Genomic DNA, 19,647 nt, shown 5'->3' on the forward strand with positions numbered 1-19,647 from the left:
AATAAGGTGATTTAAATAAGTGAAAAGAACTCATGTGAGGGGAGATTTATAAACTGGCATTTTGATAGTTATCACTTGTCAAAATTTCAAAGAAGAAAGAATGAGGTGTGCAAAAGACTCTATAGCAGAGGTTTTCCTTTTTTAAAACCTATGCCTAAGAGGATCCTTCTTAGGACATATTGAATTTTGTTCCTTTTTTTCTTTCTTTTAAGGCAGGCATATGTTCAAACTGACCCCACCCTTCCCTCCACTTTGTTGTGGGCATCCTGTGCGGAGAGTGACCTCTGATTCATGATGATGGCACTCTGGTGACATTAATCATTCTCACTGTTACAGCCAGGCGAGCAGTGGCTCTAACAGATGCTGCTTTGATTAAACTAAAAAAAAAGTCTCTGTGTATTACTCCAGTGAATCACAGTTTATTATTCACCCACCAGCAGTTGAAGGATTTAGACAAGAGATACTCAGGAGTGACCATCTCCTTGGCCTAACGAAGCCTCTGAAAAATAACCTGATTCTCAGAGTCATCTTGGAAGACTCACTTCATTAATTGAGGGCCAATTTGGAAAGAGGATGAGAGGAAAATAAAGGAGGAGATTGGAGGAAATCTAGGCTCATCTGCTAAGAAGTATTAAGATGGGAGGTAGAATCAGAAGGGGAGGAGAGTCAAATAAGATGAAAAAGGGAGGGGTGATCTATCTTGAGCGCTAAGATACAGCTATTACAGGGGAAAGACATATCTGTGCTTTATAATTTCAGTGATATTACCTTTTATTAAAGTACTTCCTTTAACTGTATCACCTTTAATATTGGGTAATAAAAATTGCTAAAGGGACTCGGCTGGATCCCATTCCAGATTTAACAGAGATAATGAAATTCATCCCAAAGCAATCCCAAAGACCCGCCCTGTTCAACTTCAAATCATTGCATTAAAGAAGGCAATTTTCAGTGCAGCTCAGAGACTTAACCACATTTTCTTTATGTTTTGTTTGTAGTTTCTATTAATAGGCAGTTTACAAGGCTGGATTGGACAAAACTGAGGCTCTAAAAGACTGAGATGGCGTGCAGGGGGATTCAGGTCCTTTCTGTCTAATCTGCAGGTCTTTCTACTCTGCTGCCTTGCTTTTTGGTTCCAGTGAATTTCTTGGAATGGGCTTCCCAGGTGGCACAATGGTTAAGAATCTGCTTGGCAGTATTGGAGACGCAAGGGATGAGGGTTTGAACCCTGGGTCAGGAAGATCCTATGGAGGAGGAAACAGCAACCCACTCCAGTATTCTTGCCTGGGAAATCCCACGGACAGAGGAGCCTGGCGGGCTGCAGTCCATGGAGTTGCACAGTCAGACACGATTGAGCACACATGAGACATTATTATTCTAGAAGTACACTAAGGAGTGACGAGGAAGGCGTGTGACTTGCTCTGCCTTGCAGCGGGAGACTTGCGGGCTGCAAGGACTCTGAATTTCCAGTCTCCCCATCTTCATACATAAGGGAGCCTTGGGAATGGAGAAATCGGCTGATTTGACCCTCTAGAACCTAGGCAGACCCCTGCCATCATCCTAGGAAATGATCAGTTGTTTGTCCCCCAATGAGGCAGGGAAATAAAGGGCAGAGACAGAAGCCCAAATCTTTTCTATCCAAAGACGCACTCTGCAGAATTTCACGGCCCAATAAGCATGTGAACAGGGAAGTTATGGGAATGCAAAGTGGAAGCATTGAGGAATTTGCTAATTGGCTGAAGAAGCTGGAAGGTTCTCTCGCTGACCCCACAGCAGCTGGCCCAGCAAGCTGTTTTATTCTGTGTCATCTCAGAGTTCAGGAAAAGGTGATGCAGTGAGTCCCAGAAGCTTGGAAATGTTTTTCCCATTACATCCCTCTTAATGGTACTACCGTCCACACAAGCGGCCATGGGAGAAATGTCTCTGCCACCGCACACACCTATGCAAACACTGTTTGGTCCATTCCTCCCTCTACATTTCTCTTGAATCCAGTACTTTCTCTTCACTCCTACAGCCACGGCTATCATCCCCCCTGTCATTTTCCCTTCGTCAGATGCTTTCACTGGCCGTCTCTCTCCCTGCCTCTGCTCCTGGACCCCCCGTCTGCCCTGGCCAACCTGAGAACATCAGGGCCAGATGCATGCTGGGAGTCTAGGTGCTACCCATGGTGCACTTGGGCAACCAGAGCTGTGGGGAGGATGGGAAGCCTCCTCGTCCGATTATTCCTCAACATCCAGCTCCATCCCTGAAAATACAGGCTTAAAAGGGGAAGGAAGTGTATCTGTGCTCTATCCTCCCCCTTACCCCCAAGCTGACCATGAGCGTGCCTCCCGCAGGACAGCAAACAAGGCGCCTTGAGTTAGCAGTCCATAAATGGTCTAGTCAAAGCTATGGTTTTTCCAGTAGTCATGTATGGATGTGAGAGTCAGACCATAAGGAAGGCTGAGTGCTGAAGAATTGATGCTCTTGAACTGTGGTGCTGGAGAAGACTCTTGAGAGTCCCCCGGACTGCAAGGAGATCCAACCAGTCCATCCTAAAGGAGATCAGTCCTGAATATTCATTGAAAGAACTGATGCTGAAGCTGAAGCTCCAGTACTTTGGCCACCTCATGAAAAGAACTGACTCACTGGAAAAGACCCTGATGCTGGGAAAGATTGAGGGCAGGAGGAGAAGGGGACGACAGAGGATGAGATGGTTGGATGGTATCACTGACTTGATGGACATGAGTTTGAGCAAGCTCCAGGAGTTAGTGATGGACAGGGAAGCCTGGCGTGCTGCAGTCCATGGGATCACAAAGAGTTGGACAACATGACTGAGTGACTGAACTGAGATGGTCTAGTAGGTATGAGCTCCAGGGCTTCCTCATCTTCTGTCCACCCCACCGTCCCCTGGGTCATTCTCCTCCCCTGACACCCTGCAGGGCCCTGGCTCCATCCTGGAGTAGCACTGCTGTGTATCACTCCAGTCTTCAGCCTGCTGTGTAACCAGAGAGGCATGTTGCCTTGCGTGCACTACAAAATAGCACCCACATTTGCCCTTACTGACGTTGGTGCCTGCTATAGAATACAACTTCAGTATGTCACTGTTCTACTAAGGCGCCTGTTGCTTGCTAGTCTCTTACCCAGAGGCTAGCCCCTCACACCACACACACACACACACACACACACACACACACACACACACACACACACACCATGGATGAGAAGGGTAGGGAGGAAGGGCACAAGGAGAGAAAGAAAATCTTGTTTTACCAGGAATTCTTTCAGACTCAAACATCACCTCCTCCAGGGAGCCTTCCTTGTTTACTCCCCAAGAGTCAACCATTCTTCCACCATGTTTCTGGGACCCCTGATTTACTTTGTCGTACCTCTTACCACAGTCGACATAGTTCCTACTTTGCCTTCAATGTTGAGCTCCTTGGAGGGGGAAGCTTCCTTTAATCATTTCTGGGTTCAGAATGCATAACAGAATATTTGGCCAGGACAGGGTCCGAGTAAATGTTTGGAATATGTGTGTTTCTCTCTCTATATATATATATTCTTGTTTATTTAAGAGAGCCTTGGCTACCTAAGCGATGCTCAGGCATCTGTATCTTCTTTCACAGTAGAGGCTGTGCCAATGGGGAAGGAAAGGAGCATTGAAACCAACCAGCCACCAGTGAAGAGCCCTCTCAGAGCTCTAGATGAGCATGTGTGTGTGTGCCTGTGTGTGTCCAGACGCTTTGCTGACAACCTGGGTACCCAGAGAGAAACACAAAGCTGCTTGTGCTTCCTGATGGTAAACCCAATGAGGCCCCTCGGTGATGGGTGTTGGACCCAGACCAGAATTCTGTTTTGATTGGAAAGGATGCTGGGCTGATAAGTGGAAACAAAACACTCTCTAATTAACAGAAATAAGAGTCTGGAGCTGGGATGGGAACAGCAACAGTGTTGCCAGGCAAAGGGTTTAAAATGAATTTGAGATGCAAATATGTGGCCCCCAGAACACCCCATCCCCTGCTTCTCAGGGCTGGGATTTGGGAAACAGGCTGTGGGGCTATGTGAGGGTTCCTGGGGGAGTCTGAGCCGCCTTCTGAGATCCCATTTCTTCAAGTGATGGCTCTTAGGTAGCATGAGCTAAAGCGAATCTCTCTGCAGGAAAGAGGAAAGGCCCCTGTGACAGGGAAAGGGAGAAGCATTATAAGATATCCCTTACTAGCTAAATCTCCTTGGCTCTTGGGTGTGCAGAGCAGACATTCAGAAAGAAGAAATACCTGGAACTATTAAGACAGGCTCAATATATGTCATTTATCTAAAAAGTAAACTGTATCTGAATAATGCAGCCAGAAGTCCAGGTGGGATGGCAAAGTGACTGCTGTTGGGACCACAGAGAGGGGCCAAAAGCATCCGCCTAGTCAGGCGAGGCCTAGCTCAGCTCCTGGGGACGTGTACTTTTCACCCAGTTCTCACTGCTGCACATCTGGGTCTGTTATGCTATCTGAAGTTTCAGAAGGTAGAGGAAACTGATGGAGTCAGGTCCAGAGAGATAGCCAGCAGCCCAGCAACAGGGGAGGGAAGAGCAGAGTAGACCTCCAAAAAGCTGCCCAAAGCCCTCCCCCAAACACAGCCGCTGTTTATAGGGAGAGCAAAGTAACTCCATAGAGCTTCCCTGGGGGCTCAGACGGTGAAGCATCTGCCTGCAATGCAGGAGACCTGGGTTCGATCCCTGGGTCAGGGAGATCCCCTGGAGAAGGAAATGGCTTCTCACTCCAGTATTCTTGCCTGAAGAATCTCATGGATAGAGGAGCCTGGCAAGCTATAGTCCATGGAGTCGCAAAGAGTCGGACACGACTGAGTGATTTACACTAATTCCATGTACCTAATTAGTGCTCGGAAAATCCCCACTAACTTATTAGAGTTGAAGACATTACCTGACAATCAATGATGACCTTGTGTTGTATCTTCTCAGAAGACTGAATGCTGTATCCAAATGTATCCAGATTCGCTTCTCAGAAGACTGAGTGTCTAACTATATGTGTGTATATCTAATATGTCTGGCTAGGTATTGTTGTTGTCCTTTAGCTACTAAGTTGTGTCCAACTCTTTTGCAACTCTTTTTGCAAGCCCACCAGGCTCCTCTGTCCATGGGATTTTCCAGGCAAGAATGCTGGACTGGGTTGCCATTTCCTTCTCCAGGGGATCTTCCCAGCCCAGGGATCAAACTTGAATCTCCTACTTGGTAGGCAGATTCTTTCCCACTGAGCCACCTGGAAAGCCTGTTTATGTATTATACATATATAATATGTGTATATATGGGCTTCCCTGGTAGCTCAGAGGTTAAAGCGTCTGCCTCCAATGCAGGAAACCCAGGTTCGATCCCTGGGTCGGGAAGATCCTCTGGAGAAGGAAATGGCAACCCACTCCAGGATGGATGTACATAAATATAATGTGTGTACACACACACACGAAGTGAATCTATCAGAAGGTAACACAAATATCCATCCTTCTAGACCAGCAGTAACCAATAAATTTTATCTCATATACCAATGTCAGTAGGTTGCCAGTAGCTACCTGAAAATCTGCTAGGAAGGATTCTGAGGCCAAAACTTACCTTAGAAGAAAAAAAGGCTCCTTCTTAGAGGTGATAACGTGTGTCACGGGACCTGGGAGGGAAGCAAGTGGTGACAGTCTTTCTACTCTTTTCTGGTGAGCACGTCAGAGCCCAAGAACACTGTTATAAATCAAAACCCTATTGCTCCAAGCCCTCGTGGAGCTGCTTTTACTCAGCTGTGCTGACATTTTTCCCGTTTTGTAGCCAGAGGTATAGCAATAAGAAGAAATTCCGTTGTGTATCTCCTAGGGATGTTAAGGACTTATCCATTCTAGAGATTCCCAGTTATGAGGACATATGGGAGAAAACCATTCAGCGGGAGATGGAACTGTGTTTCTCTTAAGAGGCTGGTTGGCGCCGGTCATCGGGGGATCCCCGAGTCCTGTGATGAACTGTGTCCCCCTCTCACAGTGCTGGTGAGACCTGGATGTAGGCTGCCCTGTAAGCCTGCACAGGGCCTGTTCTGTGGTTTTACCTGCCCATCCGACCCCGGACTTAATTTTATCTCTCTATTAATATCGCTCCTTTGTCCTAATGTGATCACTTTGAGACTTTTGAGCATATGCATTTTTCTCAGCCCGCGCCAAATCCTAATGAAATCAAAAACAATTAGGGAATTGTGGACACTTTAGAGAAACTGTTTTCAGGTTAGCATCTATTGAGACAAGTTGTGACTACCTGGAAAATTCAAGCATGTGGAACATTGCATTTGCTAAAAAGAATAACTGTGTGTGTGTGTGTGTGTGTGTGTGTGTGTGTGTGTGTAAAATTCAAGCATGTGGAACATTGCATTTGCTAAAAATAACAACTCTGTATGTGTGTGTGTGTGAAATATATGTGGCTCTTAAAATGTCTAGGGATTAAAAGGCATCGTCTTCAAGCTCAGATACTCAGAGCCACAGAATTACAGTAATTACCAAGGCCAGTTCCTTCAAGGCAGCTGAGCTAAGACAGGTTTCAACTGAATAAAGAGAGCCTGGACCATTGTTAGGAACGCACTGCCTACTGATGGCTGCAAGTGAACGTTCTTCCGCCTTGGCCTCAGAAGGGGAAGCAATTCTTTCCTTAGGATGAAAAGACAGGCGGCTGCTGGCGGCTCATCACGGCTGGGACGCCATGGAAAGAGCAGTGATGTGGCCTTTGCTGGCAGGGAAGGGTCATAGGTGGGAGAAGCAGGAAAGGATTCAGCTCTCAAATAGGGGCCAAAAAAGAGAAGGGTCTGTGTGTTTCCAAGTTCCTCCCTACTGTGTGCCAGGCCCTATTGGGCACTTTTCCTAAAGTCTCATTCAACTTCCTAACACACTTCCCGTGTGATGAGAGAGGAAGCTTAAGCGCAATCAGCAGCCTTTTATTCTATGCTTTGTAGTAGAAATTCTGTTAATGAATTTTGGACTTCCAGTTGGATCATAAAGGTGGAGGAGAAGGAGAGGAACAGGAAGAGGAGGGAGAGAGGAGGAAAAAGAGGAGGAAGACGCAGCAGCAGCCGCAGGAGATGCTTCACTGAGCACAGAGGGGGACCAGCCCCTTCCCCACAGCCACGCAGCCACGCAGCTCCCAGCCCATCCAGCTTGCCCTGTACCAGTGCCCTTCCAGGTGTGGCCTGTGAATCGCTCAAGGGGGAATTTCCAGGAGCTTTGTAATGCAGATTCAGGGGCCCCGCCCAGACCTGTTCAACTCAGAATCTTGGGCAGTCTCTACACGCACTCCACCTTGAGAACCCCGCACCAGCCCTGGTGGCCTCTCAGGGGCAGCACTGTCCTGCCACAGAGGGAGGCTTTGGAAAGTTCCCCGAGCTCATCATGCCCTCCGCCATGGCAGGGCCTGAAGACCCCCAGGTCTTCAGCTTCCAGAGGGCAGCTCCATGGCCAGGGGGCTGTAGGGGCGGTTCTCAGGCAGCAGTATGGAGCAACAGTTGGGGACCTGCAGGGCAGCCAAGAGCACCCACCCAAAGGAGCACCCACCCAAAGGAGCACTCCCCCAAAGGAGTACCCACCCAAAGGAGCACCCACTGAAAGGAGCACTCCCCCAAAGGAGCACTCACCCAAAGGAGCACTCCCCCAAAGGAGGACCCACCCAAAGGAGCACTCCCCCAAAGGAGCACCCCCCCAAAGGAATGACTCCAGGGGCCTGGAATCAGGTCTTCAAATCCCTGTCCCTGGGGGGTTAATTTTATCAGGTTAAACAGACTTCCTCACTCGCTGGGCTTTTTCTTCTCTGTTCTGTAGAATCCCTTTGGAACTTTTCAGAAGCCAGCCTCCCACCTGGGCACAGGGCTTCCTGCTCTGGGCCTCGATTTCTCGATATGTAAAACAAAGCAGATGGGCCAGGGCACCCTTTTGGCCCGAAGATTCTACCCAAGTTGGGGTCGCAGCTTCTGAAAACACACGGTCTTCACTTACAAAAAAAAGTGACCATGGAGAAAGCTGTCCATGGGGCAGCTGCTGTGGGCTTCCCAAGCACACGCTGGCCCACGCTGGGCTTGTGTGTCAGGCTGGCCTCTTGCTGCCAGCCCTGCCGTCCCCCTCCAGGTTTGGGGCCCAGCCCCGCTTGCCCTTTGCCCATCGTGGGTGATGATGCCCATCTCTGCAGCTGTGAAACGGGCACGCCCGAGACTGCAGCCCACCTCCGACTTGCTCTGGGGTATCAAGCACTTGACTCAGCCTCTCTGAACCTCGCTGTCTGCATCTCTACGTAATTCAGATGTCTGTCAAGGGCGCCCACTTCCCCTCAAAGAGCTGTATTGACTCAGCCTGAAATTCTTCCTCCACATTTGCTATTGCCTGGGGCTTAGGATCTGGTGGTCTTCCCTGTGTCTATGGGCAGGGTCTCTGTTTCACCTGGGATCACACAGGCACCAACACAGCACCTTCGCTGAGGCCTGCCACCCCGCCCCCACTGCACACATACACACACATTTTGAACCTTAGTAAATGTGCTGGCAATTCAGGAGCATTTGACAATGGGGGTAGGGGTCACATCAAGGGGCAAGAACCCCCAGTCTTTGAGCTGCCACCCAATCCCTCTTCTGTCTCCTCTCAGCCTGCCTCCCAGACTATCACATTCATTTCCCTCTGGCTGGCAGAGTAATTTCTTTTTTTCCCTTTGGACTTGGTCTTAGCAAATACCCAAGCTCTGGACCAAGGAGAAGGCCAGCTCATTCTCTGTCCTGTTTCTTTTAATTAAAGGATTTCTTTACAAATATACGGCCATCTTGCTGGAAGAGGCATTCTGGTGCATACAATTGCTTCTACCTAAGCATGCTTCCCAGGTGGCTCAGACGGTAAAGAATCCACCTACAATGCAGGAGACCCGGGTTCAACCCCTGGTTCAGGAAGATTCCCCTGGAGAAGGGAACGGCTACCCATTCCAGGATTCTTGCCTGGAGAATCCCATGGACGGAGGAGCCTGGTGGGCTACAGTCCACGGGGTCACACAGAGTCAGATGCAACTGAGCGACTAACTTGCACTTTTTCACAAGCAGGTGTACATTGCAGGTAAGGTGTGTAAGAGAGTGGGCGGTCCTTTGTGTGCATAAAGCCCCCAGCAATGTGCTGCTCACAGGAGGCTCATTTGCCCTCCCCGCCCCCCACCATCAATCAGTGCTGACAGCTGGGTGGATGCGTGAGCAGGGTGGATGGATGGACTGGGTTGGTGCTGTGAAGCACACTGGGAGCAAAAGTTAAGGAGATGCTTACTTTCTCCTGGGTTCAGGTACAGCCTTGAGCCTCTGAGAGCCTCCTTACATCTTGCCTCATCCTGGTTCTAGCCCTGGTTACAGCACTCTCTGTCCCTTATGTTGATTTGAGTCTGATCTCAGCTTAACCAAATAGTTATTATTTGAACTCGATCAAGTTGCTTGAACTCTTTAGAGAATCAGGCTCAGACCCCCTTAAGGTAAAGGCTTGTTGAGGGGATGAAAGGGGTCCATAAATGCAGAATTCTACATTCAGTAAATGCTGCTCGTCTCTGCCCAGAACTAATCTAAGAAAAAGGGACCATTTCAGCTTCCCAGGCTCTGGTATTTTTTCTGCTTCGTTTAATAAAATGAACTCAGCAGGAGATGAGACTAACCCATACCATTTTTCACAGTTTCCCTTCCTGAAATCAATTTTGCTTTTTCCCCAGCATTGCAAATGATGTAAAGTCTAGAGGGGAGACTAAAGGAAATTGAAAGAATAAAACAGATCGTGGACTTAGGGAGTCATTGCTAGAGCACAAGATGGGTGCCCTTTGAGAAATCTTTCAAACAACACTAAACGCCGGAAGCATCATCTTTCTTTAATTCCCTCCCCCACCTCTTGCTTTGAAAGTCCTTGACCATGAAATTGACTAGATGCTTTATTTGGTCCTTTGATGATCAATGGTACGTGTTCATTTGATCCTTTCCTGCCAATGATTCATCATTAAAAAATAATGGGAAAAAAAAATAGAACCCTCAGAGATGCGGTGGTTGATTAAGTGCATGGAAATGCGGCCAGATTTTTTCTTATGTATCTCAGAATAGAAATAAAGTTAGCTCCACAGCTCTCCCCAGCCCCTCCTCCTCCCACGCCCTGTGGCTTTTCTGACTGAGCAATTTCCCAACCTACAGCTCTGACTGAGCCTTTGCTTTCGGCCCAGAGACTCGACCCTGTCTCATTCTTCCTGCGTCTCTCGTGCAGGGGTACCCCTCCCACTACATGTAACCTGGAAAGGGACTCTGTCTCCGTAGGTCACTCCACCCTGGCTGCCCCTGAAGTTAGAGATCAAGCAGCCGCTTCCTCTGGAGCTTTAAAGCCCTCTACACGTCTACGTGTTTCAGCTGCCTGCCTAGCTCACGAGTATTCAGTTGCTAAGTCGTGTCTGAGTTTTTTGCAACTCCGTGGACTGTAGCCTGCCAGGCTCCTCTGTTCATGAAAGTTCCCAGGCAAGAACACTGGAGTGGGTTGCCATTTCCTTCTCCAGGGGATCTTCCCAACTTTACCACAGAGCCACCAGGGAAACCCTGTGTGCTTAGTTAGGAATGTCTTATTTATTTATTGAGAGCAGAACTTAGTACCCATTACATGGTTTAGTGGGCTTTGCATATAGTGAGTTTTGCTATTTGCCTGTTTTACAGCTAGAGAAACTGAGGCTCAGCAAGTTTCAGTAATACGATGGAGGTTGAACAGCTAGTAAGAGGTAGAACCAGGATCAAAACCAGTGAGTCCATCTCCAGAGGCTGCACTCTTAGCCACAAACCTGTGCTGTCTCCCTCTGGTTGCCCATTAATTGGCATCAGGCCAGCTGTCCTGATCTGCAGTTTAGAAAATAAAATTGCCATAGCCATCAAGTTTTCAAAATTCTTTTCAAATTCTTGGCATTTCTGACCCCTGGTTCTGATCCTTTTTGTTCATGAAAATCAAGTCCTTTGACCTCCAGTTCAATCCTTCCCTTTACAATGAGATGCCTCCTCTTTACACTGTCAGAATAATAGAGCAAAATTTCATATCTTTGGTGTCTGTTTGGCTCAAGCAGAACATTGTCACAGCAGGACTTACTGGCAAAGCCATTTTAATGTTGAGCCCAATCAAAGACCCCAGAGTTGGTTTCCCTCTGTGAAGGCGTGAGGACAGGGAGACCTGACTGTGGACCATTTGTTACCTTTAAGATGCCAGGGAAATCATCATTTGTGTGATCACCAGCCTCCTTTCTGACAAATGAGCGTCAGATAATTTCCAGTGAGAAAAGCTACATAACCACCTAGCACAGTGCCGCGCGCTTATGAAAACTCATTCATTGCTCACTCATTCCACTCTTGCTACTGCTAGTATTTCTCTTTTACTATTATTTGAACTCATTGGAAAAGACCCTGATGCTGGGGAAAATGGAGGGCAAAAGGAGAAGGGGGCGACAGAGGATGAGATGGTTGCATGGCGTCACTAGCTCAATGGACATGAATTTGAGCAAACTCCAGGAGATAGTGAAGGACAGAGGAGGCTGCATGCTGCAGTCCACGGGGTCACAAAGAGACACAATTTTGTGACCGAACAACAACAGTTATTCCAACGTGGATGGGGCAGGACTCAGAAATGGAGGGAGGTTGTCCCTCGGCTTCTAAAAGTTCATCCATCAAGTGTTGAGCCTCTCTATAACACCACGTTATATATGAAACAAAAGTCATGTACAAATGTTCCGTCGCTGACATCTCGGAAACCTGGAAAATCTTGGGTTTTACATCCGACCTTTTCCCCTTAAATCATCTGTCCCTTACTCTCTCCACATAAAAAAAAAAAAGAAACCAGTTATGGTCAAGGAAATAAGATGTGAAAGCAAGTGCTCCTTGAATGACTTGTTTGATATTACTCACCAAAACCAGTTATAAAACCAGTTGCACAAAACATCTTATCTTCATTAAGAGGAGTTGATTAATAGTGGAGTCAGAAGTGTAAGTTTGTTTTTCTTTTAAAATGAGTGACTGCAACGTCCCGGTTGTTGTGCCAGGATACCCTTGTTACTTTTAAGCTTCACGGTACTGACATACTCTGCTCCTTATTTGAGCTCTGACTTCTCTGGATGGATGGAATATGACATCCTTCTGTTTCCAGAAATCCTCCTCCCTCTCCATCAATAATCATTTGCTAGATTCAGGGCCACCTCAGCAGTGGGGCGTTGTCTTCCAGATGGGGGTCATTAGTGAGGGAAGGATCAGCAACATTTTTTTCTGCTTTGATAGAAACCGGAGTTATACAATCGCTCCATGCGTGTGTTTTTAAGGCCATCTATTTGTATTATTCCCTAAGGAGTTTCAAGGCATGCTGAATTTCTTTCAGTGTTTAATACTTCATAAATAAAGCCTTGGCAGCAATTCTCAGCTCTAGCAGATCGTGGATGTGTTCCAGAGAATATTTAAAATATAAAAGTAAATTTCAAATGGAAGAGAAGAGCCCCATTTTCCCAAGCAGTCGGCGTTATCTCAAACCACTGACGTCTGCAGAGCAGGGAGGGTGGCAGATAGGGGATCAGAAGAGAACTGTTTGGTGGGATGGAGACCCCTAACAGAATGACGCCAAGGCCACCCTCATCCCTCCCAAACGCTTTAGTCCTCATAAGATGACGTAGTGTAGGGGACTGTAATTACCACAGTATAGTTGAGGACATACTTAGAGGTTATGCAAATTATCTGTGAAGGCTCAGCTGGTAAGTGATAGGATTGGGACTTGAAGCCATCAGAATGAATCCAAAACCTGCCCTCCAAGCCGCTGTCCCACCCAGCACAATGCACTCTGCTTCCTGCATGTCCTTCCAGAAAAAAAGCCCCATATTTCCAAATGAACCTCCAAGCCACATCCAGAGCCCAAGCTCTTTACCCTTTCCGGAATGCACCACCAACCCAGCCCCTCCTCCAACCCACACCCCTTATCCTTCTTGGCAGGGGCCACCGACACCTCCCCCCACAAGCCCAATTTCTGATCGTGCTTGGCGTGGATCACCAGTACCCCTGGCCTGTATTCCTCATACTTCCTGGGGTGAATCACTCAGCCACCCCCATGCACATACTCATCATTCTTGGGATGAACCCCCAAATTCGACCCCTAGCCTATATTCTTTCTGTTTCCTGTTCAGTGCCAGCCACTAGATATCCCCCACTATTACCACTACTGGCGTTCTTAGGGTTGTTGGGGTCAGCACTTCCCTGCACAAGGGCCTCCTCCTCTTGTCTCATCACAGCGAGGAGGACCAGCAGGACTTGCGTCTGACCTTGTCCTTTGAATGACTCTCTGCCATGGCCCATGAGACAGATTCGGGGTTGGGGGCGTCATACGGATGACACCTTGATGAATCATGTCCAGTTGTTGTTCAGCCGCTAAGTTGTGTCCAACTCCTTGCGACCCCATGGACTCTACCCACCAGGCTCCTCTGTCCATGGAAGTTCCCAGGCAAGAATACTGGAGTGGGTTGCCATTTCCTTCTCCAGGGGATCCTCTCGAGCCAGGGATCGAACCAGCATCTCCTGCGTTGGCAGGCGGGTTCTTTACCACTGAGCCACCAGGGAGGCCTCCATTCAGCAGCTTAGCTGCCTACAAAATGACACTGTTGCACGCCGATGAGAGCATGCTGGAAGATTCTGGGCTTTAACTATTTCAGTAGCTTCCTTTTTTACAGAGAAGCTAACTGAGGCCCAGAGGTAGGAAGTAATTCTGCCAAAGTCACACATTTTCTGTCTGTGAAACAGCTGACAACAGTTTACATAGAGTTAACTTTTACATCAGATTTTCTGAGGTGCGTTCCATGCAAGAGTACGGCCTGGGAAATGTTAGAAAGTAACTCAGTGGAGGGAAAGAAAAGGGTTCTGGGGTCAAATACTACATTTGCTGTTGTGCAAAATTCACCAGTTAGTTCTATGAGACCTATGAAATACCATTTTCATACTGTTCATGGGGTTCTCAAGGCAAGAATACCGAAGCGGTTTGCCATTCCCTTCTCCAGTGGACCATGTTTTGTCAGAACTCTCCACCACTCTGGGGTGGCCCATGGTTTCATTGAGTTAGACAAGGCTGTGGTCCATGTGGTCAGTTTGATTAGTTTTCTGTGGCTGTGATTTTCATTCTGTCTACCCTCTGATGGAGAAGGATAAGGGGCTTATGGAAGCTTCCTGATGGGAGAGACTGACTGAATGGAAAATTGTGTCTTGGGCAGGGCCATGCTCAGTAAATGTTTAACCCAGTTTTCTGTTGATGGGCGGGACTGTGTTTCCTCCCTGTGGTTTAACCTGAGACCAAACTATGGTGGAGGTAATGAAGATCACGGTGACCTCCTTCAGAAGGTCCTGTGCACACATTGCCACACTCAGTGCCCCCAGCCCTGCAGCAGACCACCACCGACCCACGCCTCCGCCTGAGACTCCAAAGTCAAAGCTATGGTTTTTCCAACAGTCACATGTGGATGTGAGAGTTGGACCATAAAGAAAGCTGAGCACCGAAGAATTGATGCTTTTGAACTGTGGTGTTGGAGAAGGCTCTTGAGAGTCCCTTGGACTGCAAGGAGATCCAACCAGTCCATCCTAAAGGAAATCAGTCCTGAATATTCTTTGGAAGGACTGATAATGAAGCTAAAGTTTCGATACTTTGGCCACCTGATGGGAAGAGCCAGCTCATTGGAAAAGACCCTGATGCTGGGAAAGATTGAGGGAAGGAGGAGAAGGGGACGACTGAGGATGAGATGGTTGGATGGCATCACCGAATCAACGGACAGGAGTTTGAACAAGCTCTGGGAGTTGGTGATGGACAGGGAGGCCTGGTCTGGTGTCCACAGGGATGCAAAGAGTCAGACACATCTGAGCAACTGAATTGCTATGCAGTGCCATAAATTTTGTGCAAAATCACAGTTTTAACTATACTTTTTAGAAAGTGACTTCACAGAGGGATAACAATTATACATGCAAAAAAACTCTACATTCCACTATTTGCAGACTGTAATCCTAGTTGGAAATTGCAAAGTCTAGCTATGTAGTTACACCTTACAAAGCCCTGAGGGGCATGGAAATCACAACTATGTGAATGCTGGCACCTGGCAGGCTTAGTAGTCATACGTTTAAATTTAAAATATAGGGAGAAAACCCAGCTTCTACACTTAAGGAGCTATGTTGATTTTAACTTGGTATTTTTGATAAGAAAATTTCTGATTGAATGTGGTGGCGGGGGGATAGGGTGCAGAATGTATCGTGACTTTCATGTTTTAGGCTGCCTGTTTCACCACTAATGGAGTTACCAATATATTATTTTGCCTTGGGTTCTCATTATTCATCCATACCTGAACATAGAGTGCAAGGCAATTTTGGGATTCTTTTTCTTTTGTTGCAAGGTAGTGAACTCCGGGAGTTGGTGATGGACAGGGAGGCCCGGCGTGCTGCGATTCATGGGGTCACAAAGAGTCGGACACCACTGAGCGACTGAATTGAACTGAACTGAAGGGAGGAGAAATCAGGGAATGTATCCTGTGAGTTTGAAACAGTTTGAGAAAGTTTAAGAAATGCTAGGTGAAAGAAAGTTCAACAGATTTCTTTCCTGCAGGACTCCTTGATCAGAGAATGTACTGCACTGTCCTTGTTTGACTGTGGAAGCCTTTTTCTTTGTAGCTCACTTAATGCAATTTCCAGGTGTTCCCTGGAACACAGCTTGGAAAACTAATTTCTTTACAAGCAGATAGGTATCTCTGCCACCAGACTGTCAGATCCTAGCGATGCAATGATTCCAACGAGGGGAAGAACACGACGGTGCTTCATCGTTTGGGACCCACAGTAGAAACAGAGAGTGTCAGGGAGGAGGACATAGCCTCCTATCAGTGAAGCAACGGCTGAGACGTCATGGCTCACGGCTTGTGAACCCCCAGGCTCATCTCTTTGCTCTGCCCACAAACCTGCATTCTTATTTGCCTCCATGAATTCGCAGAAATCCAAAGGGGAAAGACAAAGGGGGCCTTTCTTAACCAGGAATGCTGAGCTGGCACACAGGAGAAGGAATGTTAGGGTGGTGCATGCTAAGTCTCCACGTGGCTGATGAGGCAGTGAGGCTCCGAGGACTTGCGGCATTCCTCCCATGCAGATCCCATTGGCTAAACCTGGCCATGTGGTCCCCCTCACTGCAAGGAGGCTGGGAAATGTAGTTTTCCTGGGCATCCAGGAAGGAGAGGGGAACCAGATGTGGGCAGCACAAGCGTCCCCACCTCAAGCCCCTAAATTCTTGCCAGTTTCAGTAGGCAGAGGAAGAAATGGAAATTCACTTGATAGCTTACTTCAGGTATCACCGCCTGTGGTTTCACGACTCTGTCTCACCTGAAGCTGTAACAAACCTGCAATATATCTTGGTTCCTCTTTTAGTGGGGAAACTGTAGCTCAGGGGCCGAACCCGCATCTTCTGCGTCTCCTGTATCCCAGGTGGAGTCTTTACCACTGAGCCCCGTAGGTAGAATAATGCCCCCAAATATGCCCACGTCCTAACCCCTGGAACTCGTGAGTATGTTATGTGACAAGAGGGAGTTTATAGAGGTGACTCAGGTATAAGTCTTCAGACGGGGAGATTTTCCTGGATTGTCCAGGGCGGTCTGTTGTAACCACAAGGGTACTTGGAAGACGGAGCATGAGGGTCAGAGAGGCTTGAAGATGCTGCTGGCTTTGAAGATACAGGAAGGGGCTGCAAGCCAAGGGATGCAGGCGGAATCCAAAGAAACAGACCGTCCTAGACCATCCGGAAGGAACACAGCCCTGCCGACACCGTGATTTCACCCCAGTGAAAGCCGTTATGGACTTCCGATCTCCAGAACCGTAAGATATTCTGAACTGACTTCGGCCACTAAGTTTGTGGTGATTGGTTACAGCAGCAGAAGGAACTGCGGATGGTATAGAACAGTCTTTTGAAAAACACTGAACAATAAGCACCATGAAAACTAAGAATGACATTAGAGACAGGCTGGTTTATGGCTCAACTGTGAGATTAACAGTCCTCAGTTGGGTGCCATCTTAGAGCTTCAAAGTCAAGCAGGAGGTGCCAATTATGGCACGTCCTGCATAAGGCGATGGAAGTGTAAGGAAGCAGGGCCAGGTCTCATGGAGAAACACAGGCTGGGGAACAATTTCATGGAAGCTTAATGGACCTGCCTCTCACACTACCAGCAAAAGGGACTCTGATCTAGTCCTCATTTCGGAGTGAGAGAGAAATGCATCAAGATGCTCTGTTTCCTTGTGGTCCCAAAGAACATTTCTTCAGGCAATTTTTGTTTTCTCTCTTACTTTTGCCTCACCAAAAGTAGTTTATTTCACTTGGTTCTTCCTTGTAATTGAAACCAGCCGACTGATTCTAGAGTGTAGGGCATCTCTGAAAAAAAGAATCAAAGTTTCATTTGAAGAGTGAAATTTCTTTCTGGTTGTGGGAGATGTCGCTTCATCTAATCTGATGTAATTCTAAAGTGGTAATTGAGATTTTTGTGGAATGCAATTAAGAAATGTCATTACTGCTTATTACAGATAATGAAATGAATTGGCAGTGCAGGTAACAGAACTGATATTCTACAGAATTACAACTCTTTGGGAAATCAGGGGAAAGCTACCTCTTCAGGGCATCAAGACTGTTTTAACCCTTCCCAATCAGAAGAGACCTCGTCCCCTGTCCTTCTTCACTGACCTTTCAGTAATGTTTAAGAGAAAACCTTCACCTTACCCCAAATTTCAGAGAGAGAATGAGAAGGGGTGGGGGGGAGAATGAAGATCAGAAAGGGAAGTGGGAAATCATACAAATGAACTTATTTACAAAACAGAAATAGACCCACAGACATAGAAAACACGCTCCTGGTTACCAAAGAGGGCTGGGGGAGGGGTAAATTAGAAGTGTGAGATTAACATATATACTTTACAGTATGTAAACTAAACAGCAAGGACCTACTATGTAGCACAAGAGAACTATACCCAACTATGCTCAGTAATAACCTGTAAGGGAAAAGAATCTGAAAAACACAATATGTGTGTGTGTGTGCACCACTGTGCTGCCCACCTGAAACTAACTCAACACTGTAAACCAACTACACTTCAATTTAAAAGTTAATAAACAAAATGAAATTAGTAAATAATATGAAAAAGAAAAGGGCTTCCCTGGTGGCTCGGTGGTAAAGAGTTTCCCTTCCAATGCAGAAGACGTGGGTTCGATGCCTGGTCTGGGAGGATCCCACATGCCCCAGGGCTACTAAACCATGTGCCACAGCTGCTGAGCCTGCACTCTACAGCTCGGGAGCCGCAGCTGTGGAATCCTGAGTGCCCTCGAGAAGCCCCTGCAATGAGAAGCCCATGCACCGTGACCAGAGAGGAGCCCCCCACTCGCCGCAACGAGAGAAGAGCCCAAGCAGGAGCAACGGGGACCCAGCACAGCCAAGAGAAAGAAAGCAATACAATTATTTAAAAGAAAAGTGGGAAGCGTGAGAAAGAGGTTTAGACTTCCTGGGTTGTGTCTCCAGCCATTATGGCCAGAGACGGACTTGCTCAGTAAAATCCATACTTGGGTGTAAAGTTAAGCTGAGCAGAATTTGAAGCCCACCTCTGGCATAAACTACCTGGGGGACCCTGGATAAGATGTCCACTCCCTCTGAGCTTCAGCGCTTCCATCCATGAGTGAAGTGATAACATCTGTTTGCAGGGCTGTTAGACTTGTGGTGTGATGTGTATCTAGAGGGCTCTGCACTGTCTAAAGCGTACTAGTCACTTAATGAATAATCATTTCATTCTCCAGAGCATCCTGCCTCCCTCCCTTATTGACACCTCGCGACTTCCTCCTCCAAATGTCAGTGACATATGTCTGACGGGTGGGGAGAGGCAGGTAGGAAGAAGGTGGGAGGCAAGATAAGGTTGTAAAGAGATCATAGCACCAGTGACTTATCTTACAAATTCCCTAGACTGATGGGGGAAAGACCTCATGGTACAGTAGGTGCTTCCAAACTCTGGATCCTCCTGGTTATTGTAATATCCTGAGACTTAAGGTTAAAGAACACTTGTACTTCTGTAACCAAATTCCCTCCGTACCTCTGAAGCAATATACTGCCCATGTTCAAGCTGAAGAAACAGAGGCTCAGAGTGGCTTCTTGATATGCCCAGGATTACAAAGTCCGGTGAGAGGAGCCTGAATCTTCCCAAATCACCACACAAGCAGCTCTTTATGCCACGTCACACCTGCCCCCTCGCTCCACCTTGCCACCTTTGGGTACAAGCCAACAGCAAAAGGAAGGGCCAAGTTCTGACACCAGGAGAAAGCCTCTCGGACCAGGAGAGGTGGGTCTCTGGATGCACACAAATTGAGAGACAAGCCGATGCCGCTACCAGGTGAAAATTCAAAAGAGGCTATTAAGCCCATGGTATAGCGTCGACAGTCACCTGAGAAAATGTGCCCAGAGATGTGAGACAGAAGGACAGTCTTATGAAGGAAGATGCTAAGTCACTGAAAGCTTAGGGACTGGGGAAACATGCAGTTCCAGACATCAGCAGGAATTGCAGGTGGGCTGGGTGCTGATTTCATCACCAAGCCTACTGGATGCTGAAGCCAGGCACTGGAAAAACGCCGATA

At 47.5% G+C, this 19,647-nt stretch overlaps 1 protein-coding gene and 1 non-coding gene across 2 annotated transcripts in view; both read left to right on the forward strand.

The window, feature by feature from the left end:
• The window catches only part of VAT1L (vesicle amine transport 1 like), a 169,972-nt gene that overhangs the window by 118,407 nt on the left and 31,918 nt on the right, over nt 1-19,647 (forward strand). The gene's annotated exons all lie outside the window — the stretch shown is intronic.
• TRNAW-CCA lies at nt 5,296-5,367 on the forward strand. Its single transcript has one exon. It is a non-coding gene; the product is annotated as a tRNA-Trp (tRNA).

The sequence above is a fragment of the Capra hircus genome, chromosome 18 (genome assembly GCF_001704415.2).
Source record: "Capra hircus breed San Clemente chromosome 18, ASM170441v1, whole genome shotgun sequence".
Lineage (NCBI taxonomy): Eukaryota > Metazoa > Chordata > Mammalia > Artiodactyla > Bovidae > Capra > Capra hircus.